Raw genomic sequence first — 15,628 nt, forward strand, 5'->3', positions numbered from 1 at the left:
TGTCCCACCTACGTATGGAATAATGCAGTTCTTGTTTTTTTCTGATTTACTTATTTCACTTCATATAATGTTATCAGGATCCCACCATTTTGCTGTAAATGATCCAATGTCATTATTTCTTATGGCTGATTAGTATTCCATACTGTATATGTGCCACATCTTATTTATCCAGTCTTCTATTGAAGAGCTTTTTGGTTGTTTCCATGTCTTGGCCACTGTGAACAATGCTGCAATGAACATGGGGCTGCATGTGTCTTTACATATCAATGTTTCTGAGTTTTGGGGGTATATACCCAGTAGAGAGATTGCTGGGTCATAAGGTAGTTCTATTTTCAGTTTTTTGAGGAACTACCATACTTTCTTCCATAATGGTTGTACTACTTTACATTCCCACCAATAGTGAATGAGGGTTCCTTTTTCTCCACAGCCTCTCCAACATTTGCTATTACCTGTCTTGTTAATAATAGCTAATCTAACAGGTGTGAGGTGGTATCTCATTGCAGTTTTAATTTGCATTTCTCTAATAACTAATGAAGATGAGCATCTTTTCATATATCTGTTGGCCATTTGTATTTCTTCCTGAGAGAAGTGTCTGTTCATGTCCTCTTCCCATTTTTTTATTGGATTGTTTGTTTGTTTGTTGTTGAGTTTTATGAATTCTTTGTATATTTTGGATATTAGGCCCTTATCTGAGCTGTTGTTTGAAAATATCATTTCCCATTTAGTTGGCTGTCTGTTTATTTTGTTATCAGTTTCTCTTGCTGAGCAAAAGCTTCTTAGTCTGATGTAGTCCCATTCATTTATCTTTGCCTTCACTTCCCTTGCCTTTGGAGTCAAATTCATAAAATGCTCTTTAAAACCAAGGTCTATGAGTTTAGAACCTATGTCTTTTTCTATGTACTTTATTGTTTCGGTCTTATATTCAGGTCTTTGATCCATTTTGAATTAATTTCAGTACAAGGGGACAAACTGTAGTCGAGTTTCATTCTTTTGCATGTGCTTTCTAGTTTTCCCAGCACCATTTGTTGAAGATGCTTTCTTTTCTCCATTGTGTGTTGTTGGGCCCTTTATCAAAAATTATTTGATCATATATATATGTGGTTTTATTTCTGGACTTTCTATTCTGTTCCATTGGTCTGAATGTCTATTTTTCTGCCAATACCATGCTGTTTTGATTGTCGTGGCTCTATAATAGAGTTTGAAGTCAGGTATTGTAATGCCCCCAGCTTTGTTCTTTTTCTTTAGGATTTCTTTGGCTCTTCGGGGTTTTTTATAGTTTCATATAAAACTGATGATTTTTTTGTTCCATTTCTTTAAAAAATATCATTGGAATTTTGATGGGAATTGCATTAAATTTGTATATTGCTTTGAGTAATATGGCCCTCTTTATTATATTTATTCTTTCTGTCCAAGAGCAAGGAATATTCTTCCATCTCATTGTATCTTTTTTGATTTCCCTTAACAATGGTTTGTAGTTTTCATTATATAAGTCCTTTACATTCTTTGTTATGTTTATTCCTAAGTATTTTATTTTTTTTGTTGCAATCTTGAAGGGGATTATTATTATTTTTTTTTTTGAGTTCGTTCTCAAATGTTTTATTGTTGGCATATAGAAAGGCTATGGACTTTTGTATGTTAATTTTGTATCCTGCGACCTTACTGTATTGGCTTACTGTTTCTAGTAGTCTTTTTGTAGATTCTTTGGGGTTTTTGATGTATAGGATCATATCACCTGCAAAAAGTGATACCTTTACTTCTTCTTTTCCGATATGGATGCCTTTTATTTCTTTGTCTTGTCTGATTGCTCTGGCTAGAACCTCTAGCACCACATTAAATAGGAGTGGAGAGAATGGACAACCCTGTCTTGTTCCTGATTTAAGGGGGAAAGCCTTCAGTTTTGTGCCATTTAATATGATATTAGCTGATGGTTTATCATATATGGCCTTTATCATGTTGAGATATTTTCCTTCTATACCCATTTTGTTGAAAATCTTAAACATAAAATTGTGTTGTATTTTATCGAATGCCTTTTCTGCATCTATTGATAAGATCATGTGGTTTTTGTTCTTTGTTTTGTTGATATGGTGTATTACGTTAACTGTTTTATGTATGTTGAATCATCCTTGAGATTCTGGGATGAATCCCACTTGATCATGATGTATTATTTTTTTATATGTTGTTGTATTCGATTTGCTAGTATTTTGTTTAGTATTTTAGCATCTGTATTCATTAGAGATATTGGTCTGTAGTTTTCTTTTTTTGTGCTGTCCTTGCCCGGTTTCGGTATGAGGGTTATGTTGGCCTCATATAATGTGTTTGGAAGTATTGCTTCTTCTTCAATTTTTTGGAAGACTTTGAGGAGAATAGGAACCAAGTCTTCTTTGAATGTTTGATAGAATTCACTAGTATAACCGTCTGGGCCTGGACTTTTGTTTTTGGGGAGGTTTTTAATAGTTTTTTCTATTTCTTCCCTACTAATTGGTCTGTTTAGGCTTTCTGCTTCTTCTTGACTCAGTCTAGGAAGGTTGTATTATTCTAGGAATTTATCCATTTCTTCTAGGTTGTTGAATTTAGTGGCATAAAGTTTTTCATAGTATTCTACAATAATTCTTTGTATATCTACGGTGTCTGTGGTGATTTCTCCTCTTTCATTTTGAATTTTGTTTATATGAGTTCTTTCTCTTTTTTCCTTGGTAGGTCTTGCCAAGGGTTTGTCAATTTTGTTGATCTTTTCAAAGAACCAGCTCCTTGTTCTATTAATTTTTTTTATACTTTTTCTGTTCTCTATTTCATTTATTTCTGCTCTGATTTTTATTATCTCCTTTCTTCGGCTGGTTTTGGGTTGTCTTTGTTCTTCTTTTTCCAGTTCCTTAAGGTGTGAAGTTAAGTGGTTCACTTGGTCTCTCTCTTGTTTATTCATATAGGCCTGAAGTGATATGAACTTCCCTCTTATCACTGCTTTTGCTGCATCCCATAGATTCTGATATGTCGTATTGTCATTTTCATTTGTCTGTATATATCTTTTGATCTCTGTGCTTATTTCTTCTTTGAATCATTCATTTTTTAAAAGTATGTTGTTTAGCCTGACCAGGCGGTGGTGCAGTGGATAGAGCATCGGACTGGGATGCGGAAGACCCAGGTTCGAGACCCCGAGGTCACCAGCTTAAGCACGGGCTCATCTGGTTTGAGCAAAAGCCCACCAGCTTGAACCCAAGGTTGCTGGCTCCAGCAAGGGGTTACTTGGTCTGCTGAAGGCCTACAGTCAAGGCACATATGAGAAAGCAATCAATGAACAACTAAGGTGTTACAACGCGCAATGAAAAACTAATGATTGATGCTTCTCATCTCTCTCTGTTCCTGTCTGTCTGTCCCTGTCTATCCCTCTCTCTGACTCACTCTCTGTCTCTGTAAAAAAAAAAAAAAAAAAGATTAAAAAAAAAAAAGTATGTTGTTTAGTTTCCACATTTTTGTGGCTTTTTTTTCCTCTCTAGAAAAGTGATCTTAAAGGGAGGAAATTAAATGAGGGGTGGGAATTCAAGCCATATGAGACGTCATAAACTCTATTTCCTTGTGACTCAAGAAAGATAATGTAAATCTCTAGCAAAAGGGAGTCAGTGGATATAGTCTTTATTTATTTTTTTAAAGGAAAAAAATTCAAATGCCGTTTAAACAAAACCCCCAAAACTATGTCCACCAACCTAAACAAGTCTCAGAGTAAAGGTTAGACTGCTGGAGGAGGCCATTTAGCTTTCCATGCTGCTGGAGTAAAGTAGGGCCATGTAATGCTAGTAGCCACGGCCACCATCACAACTGCCTGGCCCATGCAGGGTCAAATTTGATTTGGACAGATGGTAATGAAACAATGGAGCCAAGAACTGGTGGGTCATTAGCTTTAATTCTAGCTTGCACCCGGTGGGTGAGAAATACAGTGGGAAAACACTTCACTTTCCATTCAGGGCTCCCAAAGCCACTGACTTATCTGAGTTTCTTAGAATCAAAGCTTTCTACCTCACCAGCCTTATTCACCTCAGTTCCCCATCTCCTTCTCTCTACACAAACTGACTTCTCCTTCAGCACTCCACCATCTTGGCTGCTTCTCCTCTCCTCCACATGGCCTTTCTCTGCACTCCTCCAGCATTGGTTCCTCTGCTTCATTTTATAGTGTAGAAATCGAAACCTTTAACCCAATATACAAACAAGGAAGTCTCTGATACAAAGTCAATTATCGGAGGCATAATGGGGTTCCTCATGAGAGTACACCACCCCACATCATGCAACAGTCAAGGGTATGGGGAAAAGCTTAGTTTTTTTTTAATCTTATTTTTATTAATTTTAATGTAGTGACATTGATAAATCAGGGTACCTATGTTCCGAGAAAACATCTCCAGATTATTTTGACCTTTGACTATGCTGCATACCCCTCACTCAAAGTCAAATTGTCCTTCGTCACCTTCTATCTGGTTTTCTTTGTGCCCCTACCCTCCTCCAACTCCCTCCCTCTCCTTCCTCGCCCCCTCCCCATCCCTCCACCCCACTCCTTGTTACCATCACATTCTTGTCCATGTCTCTGAGTCTCATTTTTATGTCCCATCTATGCCTGGGTTCATATAGTTCTTAGTTTTTTCTGATTTACTTATTTCACTCCGTATATGTTATCAAGGTCCATCCATGTTACTGTAAATGATCTGATGTCATCATTTCTTATGGCTGAGTAGTATTTCATAGTATATATGTACCAAAGCTTTTTAATCCATTCGTCCTCTGACGAACACTTGGGCTGTTTCCAGATCTTTGCTATTGTGAACAATGCTGCTATAAACATGGGGGTGCATTTCTCCTTCTGGAACCGTTCTATGGTGTCCTTGGGGTATATTCCTAAAAGTGGGATGGCTGGGTCAAAAGGCAGTTCGATTTTCAATTTTTTGAGGAATCTCCATACTGTTTTCCACAGAGGCTGCACCAGTCTGCATTCCCACCAGCAGTGCAGGAGGGTTCCCTTTTCTCCACATCCTCGCCAGCACTTATTCTGTGTTGTTTTGTTGATGAGTGCCATTCTGACCGGTGTGAGGTGATATCTCATTGTGGTTTTAATTTGCATTTCTCTAATGATTAGCAATGTTGAGCATTTCTTCATATGTCTATTGGTCATCTGTATATCCTCTTTGGAGAAGTGTCTATTCATTTCTTTTTCCCATTTTTTTTTTGTATTTTTCTGAAGCTGGAAACGGGGAGAGACAGTCAGACAGACTCCCGCATGCGCCAGACTGGGATACACCCAGCACGCCCACCAGAGGCTACGCTCTACCCACCAGGGGGTGATGTTCTGCCCCTCCGGGGCATTGCTCTGCCGCAACCAGAGCCATTCTAGCGCCTGGGGCAGAGGCCAAGGAGCCATCCCCAGCACCCGGGGCATCTCCGCTCCAATGGAGCCTTGGCTGCAGGAGGGGAAGAGAGAGACAGAGAGGAAGGAGGTGGGGGTGGAGAAGCAAATGGGCGCTTCTCCTATGTGCCCTGGTCGGGAATCGAACCCGGGTCCCCTGCACGCCAGGCCGATGCTCTACTGCTGAGCCAGCCGGCCAGGGCTCTTTTTCCCATTTTTTGACTGGATTGTTTGTCTTTCTGGTGTTGAGATTTACAAGTTCTTTATAAATTTTGGTTATTAACCCCTTATCAGACATACTGTCAAATATGTTCTCCGATTGTGTAGTTTGTGTTTTTATTCTGTTTTTATTGTCTTTGGCTGTGCAAAAGCTTTTTAGTTTGATATAGTCCCATTTGTTTATCCTGTCTTTTATTTCCTTTGCCCGTGGAGATAAATCAGCAAATATATTGCTCCGAGAGATGTTGGAGATCTTACTGCCTATGTTTTCTTCTAAGATGCTTATGGTTTCACGCCTTACATTTAAGTCTTTTATCCATTTTGAGTTTATTTTTGTGAATGGTGTAAGTTGGTGATCTAGTTTCATTTTTTTGCAGGTTGCTGTCCAATTTTCCCAACACCATTTGTTGAAGAGGCTGTCTTTACTCCATTGTATTTCCTTACCTTCTTTGTCAAATATCAGTTGTCCATAGAGCTGTGGGTTTATTTCTGGGTTCTCCATTCTGTTCCATTGATCTACGTGCCTGTTCTTATGCCAGTACCAGGCTGTTTTGAGTACAATGGCCTTGTAGTATAGCTTGATATCAGGAAGTGTGAAACTTCCCCCTTTATTCTTCTTTTTTAAGATTGCTGAGGCTATTTGTGTTCTCTTTTGGTTCCATATAAATTTTTGGAATATGTGATCTATATCTTTGAAGTATGTCATTGGTATTTTAATTGGTATTGCATTGAATTTATAGATTGCTTTGGGTAATATAGACATTTTAAGGATGTTTATTCTTCCTAACCATGAGCATGGTATATGCTTCCACTTGTTTGTATCTTCCTTGATTTCTTTTATCAATGTTTTATAATTTTCCGAGTACAAGTCTTTAGTCTCCTTGGTTAAATGTACTCCTAGGTACCTTATCTTTTTGTTGTAATGGTAAAGGGGATTGTTTCCATAATTTCTCTTTCTGACTGTTCATTGTTGGTGTATAAAAATGCCTCTGATTTCTGAGTATTAATTTTACATTCTGGCACCTTGCTGAATTAATTTATCAGGTCCAGTAGTTTTTTGACTGAGACTTTAGGATTTTCTATATACAATATCATATCATCTGCATATAATGATAGCTTTCCTTCTTCTTTTCCAACTTGAATGCCTTTTATTTCTTCTTCTTGTCTGATTGCTGTGGCTAGGACTTCCAGGACTATGTTGAATAAGAGTGGTGAAAGGAGGCACCCCTGCCTTGTTCCTTATCTTCAGGGGATTGCTTTTAATTTTTGCCCATTGAGTATGATGTTGGCTGTGGGTTTGTCATAGATGGCTTTTATCATGGTGAGGTATGTTCCCTGTATTCCCATTTTGCTGAGAGTTTTGATCATGAATGGGTACTGGATTTTATCAAATGCTTTTTCTGCATCTATTGAAATTATCATGTGGTTTTTCTCTGTCCTTTTGTTTATGTGATGAATCACATTGATGGATTTGTGAATATTGTACCAGCCTTGCTTCCCCAGAATAAATTCCACTTGATCATGGTGTATGATTTTTTCCATATATTGTTGGATCCAGTGTGCTAATATTTTGTTGAGGATTTTAGCATCTATATTCATCAGGGATATTGGCCTATAATTTTCTTTCTTTGTGTTGTCTTTGCCTGGTTTTGGAATCAGAATTATGCTCGCCTCATAAAAGGAGCTTTGAAGTCTTCCTTCCTCTTGAAGTTTTTGAAATAGCTTGAGAAGGATAGGAGTTACTTCTTTGAATATTTGGTAGAATTCACTTGTGAAGCCATCTGGCCCAGGACTTTTCTTTGTTGGGAGTTTTTTGATAACTGTTTTGATCTCATTTGGTGTAATTGGTCTGTTTAGGTTTTCTGATTCTTCCAGATTGACTTTTGGAAGATTGTATGTTTCAAGGAATTTGTCCATTTCATCTAGGTTGTCTAGTTTTTTGGCATACAGTTCTTCATAGTATTTTCTTACAATCCTTTGTATTTCTGTTGTGTCAGTTGTTATTTCTCCCCTCTCATTTCTAATTTTATTTATTTGAGTCCTCTCTCTCTTTTTCTTGGTGAGTCTAGTTAAAGTTTCATCAATCTTGTTTACCTTTTCAAAAAACCAGCTCCTAGTTTCATTGATCCTCTGTATTGTTTCTTTAGTCTCTATGTCATTTATTTCTGCTCTGATCTTTATTATTTCCTTCCTTCTACTACATTTAGGCTTTACTGCTGTTTTTTTTTTCTAGTTCTTTTAGATGCAGGGTTAAGTTGTTTATTTGAGCTTTTTCTAGCTTCTTAAAGTGTGCCTGTAGTGCTATGAAGTTCCCTCTCAGGACTGCTTTTGCTGTGTCCCATAAATTTTGAGTTGTTGTATGTTCCTTATCACTCGTTTCTAGGAATTTTTTTATTTCTTCTTTTATCTCATTCTTAATCCATTCATTATTTAACCATCTGCTATTTAGTTTCCATGTATTTGAGAATTTTTGAGCTTTTCTGTTGTGGTTGATTTCTAGTTTCATGCCATTGTGATCAGAGAAAGTGTTTGATATGATTTCAATCTTCTTAAATTTGTTGAGACCACTGGGAAAAGCTTAGTTTTGAAAAGATCTTAGTATTAAAAGGGTGGAAAAGGCTTAGTCTTAAATCCAAGCCTTAGGCTATAAGGACCTTGCCTACTTATAGCCTGTCCCCCACACCCAATGCAAACTATAAGTGAGCAAACATATACATCCTATTTGTAAACTTATTTGACCCAGAGGCCACATGATTGTGTCTAATTCCAAGAGGATAATAAATAAGTAAAAACACATGCATGTCCTGTTAAGAGTCTGTATGGCCAGTAGGCACAGCCATCATCACAGCCAGCTGGCCCATGCAGGTTCTCATTAGATTCAGACAGACGGTAATGAAATAATGGAGCCAAGAACTGGTGGGCCATCATCTTTAATCCTAGCTTGCACCTGGCGGGCAAGTAAAAATACACACTGGGCTTCAAAACCCACTCATTCAGTGCTCACAAAGCTACTGACTTATCTGAGTTTCCTAGAATTCAAAGGTTTCTAGCTCACCAGACTTATTCACCTCTGTTCCCCATCTCCTTCCTTCTCCCTGCACAAACTCTGCACAAACTGGCTTCTCACTCAGCACTCTACCATCCTGGCTGCTTCTCCTGGTCTCCTCCACGTGGCCTTTCTCTGCTCTCCTCTCTAATGCTAATCTCAGGGACCAAGAGAAAACAAGCTCCTGGTCTGCCCCACTTTAAAGTGTAGAAATCCAAAACCTTTAATCCAGTATACAAACAAGAAAGTCTCTGATACAAAGTCACTTATCTGAAACATAATGGGATTCCTCATAAGAGTGCACCACCCTACATCATGCAATCAGTCAAGGATGTGGGGAAAACCTTAGTCTTAAAACTAAGCCTTAGGCCCCAGATGGCAAACCTTTTTATAATTACTGCCCACTTTTGCAGTGCTGGTCAACCTGGTCCCTTCCGCCCACCATTGGGCATTTCAGCTTTCATGGTGGGCCAATCGCGGCACTGTTTGGTTGCTCGGCTACTGCCCACCATGAAAGCTAGAATGCCTACTAGTGGGCAGGAGGGACCAGGTTGACTAGCACTGCAAAAGTGGGAGGTTTTTTATAAAAAGGCTCGCCATCATGGCCTTAGGGTATAACAACCTGGCCTGCTTACAGCCTGTCCCCCACACCCAATGCAAACTATAAATGAGCAAATATATATATCATATTTACAAACTTATTTGACCAACACTGGGCGACGGGCTTCTATGTGGGCAGCACCATCTTTAACAAAGTGAGCATAATATATTTTATCTGCCCAACAGAGTCTCTAAAATAAAAGTTTAAATTTTAAAAATGGAAGTTCCAAAAGCAGGTGTAAAATAATCACATTTATGTAAAAAAAAATATTGACCTTAAAAGTAAAACAGCCAGTTATTTTATCGACAAAATGAGTTTATTTGGGAATAGCACAGTAATTGCAATTCGGGACAAGCAAACTGTAGCAAAAACCATAGGCAAGTCCAACAGACAAAGGAGAGTATGATAATTTTATAGAGAGAAAGGAAGAAAGTGGGAGGGGTTCTTTTAAATGACAGTCTATTGGAGGAAAGCAGAAGTCCAGAGTGGTGACAATTTCTTCCTGCTGCAGTCTGTTAGTTAGTCACAATAATCAGGATTGGGAACTCGTTTTTGGTTTCCTTATTCTCCTCTGATTCTCAGTCCTGGAGAAGGCTACAAATCACTTTATATTTTTCTCTATTTCCAGCTGATCAAAGCTAAGGGTCCAGGATTGGTCCTCATGATTGTTGTAAAGTACCATACCTCACTTCTGCGGGTTTACGTAGAGACACCAAGTCCAGATGAATTTTGAAGAGCTTTATTAAAAGGAGGAGATTTGTTAATATGCTGGCCACATATGACTAACATGGGGCATATCTGACCCAAATTGTGCAGCACCAAATGTATCTCAGAGGCTGGTTATATACCCTTTGACCATATACAGGTTGGGGGGGGGGTATGGCAGCATGGCACAATCATTAACAAGCTTATAACATTTGTCTAGAGCATTAGTAGTCAACCTTTTTATACCTACTGTCCACTTTTGTATCTCTGTTAGTAGTAAAATTTTCTAACCACCCACTGGTTCCACAGTAATGGTGAGTTATAAAGTAGGGAAGTAACTTTACTGTATAAAATTTATAAAGCAGAGTTACAACAAGTTGAAACATATAATAATAATTACTGCCTGACCAGGTGGTGGCACAGTGGATAGAGTATCGGACTGGGATGTAGAGGACCTAGGTTCGAGACCCCAAGGTTGCCAGCTTGATCGTAGGCTCATCTGGTTTGAGCAAAGCTCACCAGCTTGGACCCAAGGTCGCTGGCTCAGCAAGGGATTACTCCATCTGCTGAAGGCCCACAGTCAAGGCACATATGAGAAAGCAATCAATGAACAACTAAAGTGTCGTAACGAAAAACTGATGATTGATGCTTCTCATCTCTCTCCATTCCTGTCTGTTTGTCCCTATCTGTCCCTCTCTCTATCTCTGTCTCTGTAAAAAAAATAAAAATTATTTACCAAGTACTTTATGTCATATTTTTGCTAAGTTTGGCAGAATAAATTTTTATAAAACAACTTACCATAGTTCAATCTATCTTTTTATTTATACTTTGGTTGCTCCACTACCACCCACCATGACAGCTGGAATGCCCACTAGTGGGCGGTAGGGACCAGGTTGACTACCACTGGTCTAGGGGATTTATAAAAAACATTAAAACTTTCAAGGTAACACAATGGTGATGCCATTTTACATATTAAAATACATTCATAAACCTTTTAGTATCTATCTCCCCTCCTTTGCCTAGAGGTACACATTAATCTCAGGATTCCAGGAAGGGAGGGAGAGCTAAAATCAGTGTAGGGTGGTATGTAAATTTTGTCTCTTATTGAAAAGGAAAGGAAGTTCTTCAGATAATCTTAATCCTTTCAGAGAACTAAAACTAAGTGAACCAGTTGTCCTTGTAAATCAGGAGATTTCTATGTCCTTTTCCCTGCATTTTTCCAAAGAAAAGACAGGACAGAAAGCCAGACATTTCCTCTTTAAAATGGCGCTGCCAATACTAAGGGTTTTTTGTTGATGTTGTTGTTTTTTTGGGTTTTTTTTTTTTTTTGGCAGAGACAGAGAGAGTCAGAGAGAGAGACAGACAGACAGGAAGGGAGAGAGGTGAGAAACATCAATTCTTCTTTGTGGCTCCTTAGTTGTTCATTGATTGATTTCTCATATGTGCCTTGAGCAGGCACATTGATGTGGGGGAGCAGGCTACAGCAGCCTGAGTGACCCCTTGCTTGAACCAGCGACCTTGGGCTCAAGCTGGTGAGCCTTGCTCAAACCATATGAACCCATGCTCAAGCTGGTGACCTCGGGGTCTCAAACCTGGGTCCTCCACATCCCAGTCTGACACTCTATGCACTGCGCCACCACGTGGTCAGGTGCCAATACTAAGTTTTACAGTTCTTTGGCATTAACACATTCCCCACTGGTTTTATATCCTGAGTCAAATCCTTGACTCATTTTTAACTAGGTTCATGAGGCTGTTGAATAGGAATATCAGCCTATAACACGTAACAGATATTTATCAGGTAGACTTGATGGTTTTATTAATAGTAATACAGTCTACTGAAGAAACAAATGCTACTGATTTATTTCTTATAACCTGTGCAAACCTTTTGTAATTTACATAAATTTTCAATTTTTATAAACTTTCTTTCTCTTTCAAAAATACTTCCATACCCCATACTTTTTATTACTAAAACTATACAATTCCTTTTTAGTCAGAACTCTTTTTTTTTTTTTTTTTTGTATTTTTCTGAAGCTGGAAACAGGGAGAGACAGTCAGACAGACTCCCGCATGTGCCCGACTGGGATCCATCGGCATGCCCACCAGGGGGTGACGCTCTGCCCACCAGGGGGAGATGCTCTGCCCCTCGTGGCGTTGCTCTGTCATGACCAGAGCCACTCTAGCGCCTGAGGCAGAGGCCGAGGAGCCATCCCCAGCGCCTGGGCCATCTTCGCTCTAGTGGAGCCTTGGCTGTGGGAGGGGAAGAGAGAGACAGAGAGGAAGGAGACGGGGAGGGGTGGAGAAGCAGATGGGCACTTCTCCTGTGTGCCCTGGCCGGGAATTGAACCCAGGACTTCTGTACGCCAGGCCGACGCTCTACCACTGAGCCAACTGGCCAGGGCCTAGTCAGAACTCTTAATTTTAAAAATCTTAACCTTTAGTGAAACCAAGTTGGCTTTTCTTTTATCCCAGTTTCCCTTCCTCCTCAAAGTCTGATTAAAAGGAGATCCTCAGTGAGTGTCTCCATGCATTAGCCGTGCGTAGACCAACCAGCTTCTAGTTTGTGATTGGAGCAGGGCATGCTGTCCTTCTTAGGGTTAACTTACAAGGGTTGGTGGGGTCAGTCTCTGCTGTCCATGAAGGTGTCTCTGTTGGGACTGCAGGCTTCAACTGGCTATGGTGGACCCAGGCAGGGATGCCTTCTACCTTGGCATCAGTGGGAGTGGTCAAGATCACGGTGTGTGAACCTGTCCACGTGGGAGTCAGTCCTTGGGTGATGTACTTCTTTACCCAAACTGAGTCCCCAGGCTGAAAATGATGTACTGAGTCTCCTGGCAGTGCTGGAAGTGCCTCTTGGACAGTCTTTTTTTTTTTTTTTTTTTAAAGATTTTATTAATTCACTATAAAGAGGGGAGAGAGAGAGAGAGAGAAGGGGGGAGGGGCAGGAAGCATCAACTCCCATATGTGCCTTGACCAGGTAATCCCAGGGTTTTGAACCGGCAACCTCAGCATTTCCAGGTTGACGCTTTATCCACTGCGCCACCACAGGTCAGGCTTGGACAGTCTTTTGAACAGCCTGCTGAGTAATCTGTAAACCCTGCAAGTACTTAAGGAAGGAGTGGTTACCTAACTCAGCTTGTATCTCTTCTCTGAGTTTTGGTAGTAAGGGAGGGGGTTTTCCAAACATTATTTCAAAAGGCATAAATTCTTCTCTACAGGGGGTATACTTTGCCTTAAGGAGGGCCACTTCTTACCAGTGTCAAAAATGAATTTGGTTAAAGCTTCTTTTATGATTTGATTTATGCATTCTATTTGCCCTGAACCTTTGGGGCCTCTGGGCACTATGTAACTTCAAATTAATTTCTAATTAATATTAGGTTTCCTTCCTATTAGCTGTGAGATTTTGGACACAAATACAGGCCTAACATTAGAATGGGCAAGCTAAATCTGAAAAGAATTATTCCACACGGCAACCTTCTATCAACTGTCACTGTGGCCCCACTTCCAGTAGGAAAAGCTTCTATTCATCTGTCAATTATTTCATTAAAGTCTATTTTTAAATGTTTACTAGGGAAAGTTTCTCTTTCCCTGTTTTTAATTTTTTAATATCCTTACTTTGCTTTGTATTTTCTTGGACATAAGCTAAACACTCAGATATTATGCCTTTTGTAATAGATTCTAAGTCTGGCCTTTAAAAAATTATTTCTTTCCTGCTGGCAAAATATTTTTCTAATTGGTTGCAAATAAACCTTTAGCAATAAGGGTTTTAGTAAAGTTACTAAAATTTTCTAGAAGCCCCAGTGGTTTTAGGTAGCATCTTCAGCTGTTCGGGTTTTCTTAAGTTTTTAGGGAGTCTCTCTTCTTTTGGTGTCCTGGTCAGTGGATGAAAACCACTATCTCAGGGGAGCAGGCTCCTGAATTGGTGGGGTGAGGGTCTGAGCCTCACCTTTGCTAGTTTTTAAGTTTTCTCTTTATGGCCCCCCTTCGACTGTGCCTGTCTTAGGTCATCCCTTTCTTTTGGGGATCTTACCTGTCATTGACTAACCAGCCATCTTGGGAGCCAGACAGAGTTATGTGATTGAGGGAGGAGCAATGTCCCTTCCAAAGTGCTTAATTTTATTTATTTATTTATTTATTTATTTATTTTGTTTGTTTAATTTTTATTTTATTTATTCATTTTAGAGAGGAGAGAGAGAGACAGAGAGAGAGAGAGAGGAGAGAGAGACAGGGGGGAGGAGCTGGAAGCATCAACTCCCATATGTGCCTTGACCAGGCAAGCCCAGGGTTTCGAACCAGCGACCTCAGCATTTCCAGGTCGATGCTTTATCTACTGTGCCACCACAGGTCAGGCTATTCATTTATTTTTAACAGCTGATGATGCTACTTTTTTCCTTAATTTATAATACTTTTTTTTTAATTTTTAGAGCTGATTGCTATGTAAAAGGCTAAGTTGACTGCATCAGTATCTTTTCTTTTTCTGATCCTGGCTAACAGAAACTGAGGGAAAATGTCTAAATTTTCCTCACTTGCTTGGGAGCTAGAAGCTTACTTAAGCTAGGCAATTAGAAACATTTTCTTGAGGTGGTCTTGATTGTTTTACAGATTCTAACAGTCCTGCTAGAGGACTTCCCTGATAAAGGGAATTCTGAGTTTTCTAATGTAAAGCCAGTGGCTGCAGCCACCATCACAGCCACCTGGCCCATGCAGGTTTGCAATGGATTTGGACAGATGGTATAGAAACAACAGAGCCACAAACTGGTGGGCCATCATCTTTAATCCTAGCTTGCACCTGGAGGCCAAGTAAAAACATACACTGGGCTCCAAAACCCACTCATTCAGTGCTCACAAAGCTACTAATCTGAGTTTTCTAGAATCAGAGGTTTCTAGCTCACTAGTCTCATTCTCCTTTGTTCCCCATCTCCTTCTCACTACACCAGGGGTCCTCAAACTTTTTACACAGGGGGCCAGTTCACTGTCCCTCAGACCGTTGGAGGGCCGGAGTATAAAAAAATTATGAACAAATCCCTATGCACACTGTACATATCTTATTTTAAAGTAAAAAACCAGCCTGACCAGGCGGTGGCGCAGTGGATAGAGCATCAGACTGGGATGTGGAAGACCCAGGTTCGAGACTCCGAGGTTGCCAGCTTGAGCGTGGGCTCATCTGGTTTGAGCAAAAATTCACCAGCTTGGATCCAAGGTCGCTGGCTCAAGCAAGGGGTTACTCGGTCCGCCCATGGTCAAGGCACATATGAGAAAGCAATCAATGAACAACTAAGGTGTTGCAATGAAAAACTAATGATTGATGCTTCTCATCTCTCCATTCCTGTCTGTCTGTCCCTGTCTATCCCTCACTCTGACTCTCTGTCTCTGTAAAAAAAAAAAAAAAAAAAAAAAAAAAATATATATATATATATATATATATATATATATGTAAAAAAAAAAGGAAACAAATACGATATTTAAAATAAAGAACAAGTAAATTTAAATCAACAAACTGACCAGTATTTCAATGGGAACTATGGGCTTGCTTTGGGCTAATGAGATGGTCAATGTATTCCTCTCAATGACCACCAATGATAGAGGTGCTCTTTCCGGAAGTGCGGCGGGTTGGATAAATGGCCTCAGGGGGCTGCATGTGGCCCGTGAGCTGTAGTTTGGGGACCCCTGCTCTACACAA

The sequence above is a fragment of the Saccopteryx leptura genome, chromosome 1, assembly GCF_036850995.1.
Source record: "Saccopteryx leptura isolate mSacLep1 chromosome 1, mSacLep1_pri_phased_curated, whole genome shotgun sequence".
Classification (NCBI taxonomy): Eukaryota; Metazoa; Chordata; class Mammalia; order Chiroptera; family Emballonuridae; genus Saccopteryx; species Saccopteryx leptura.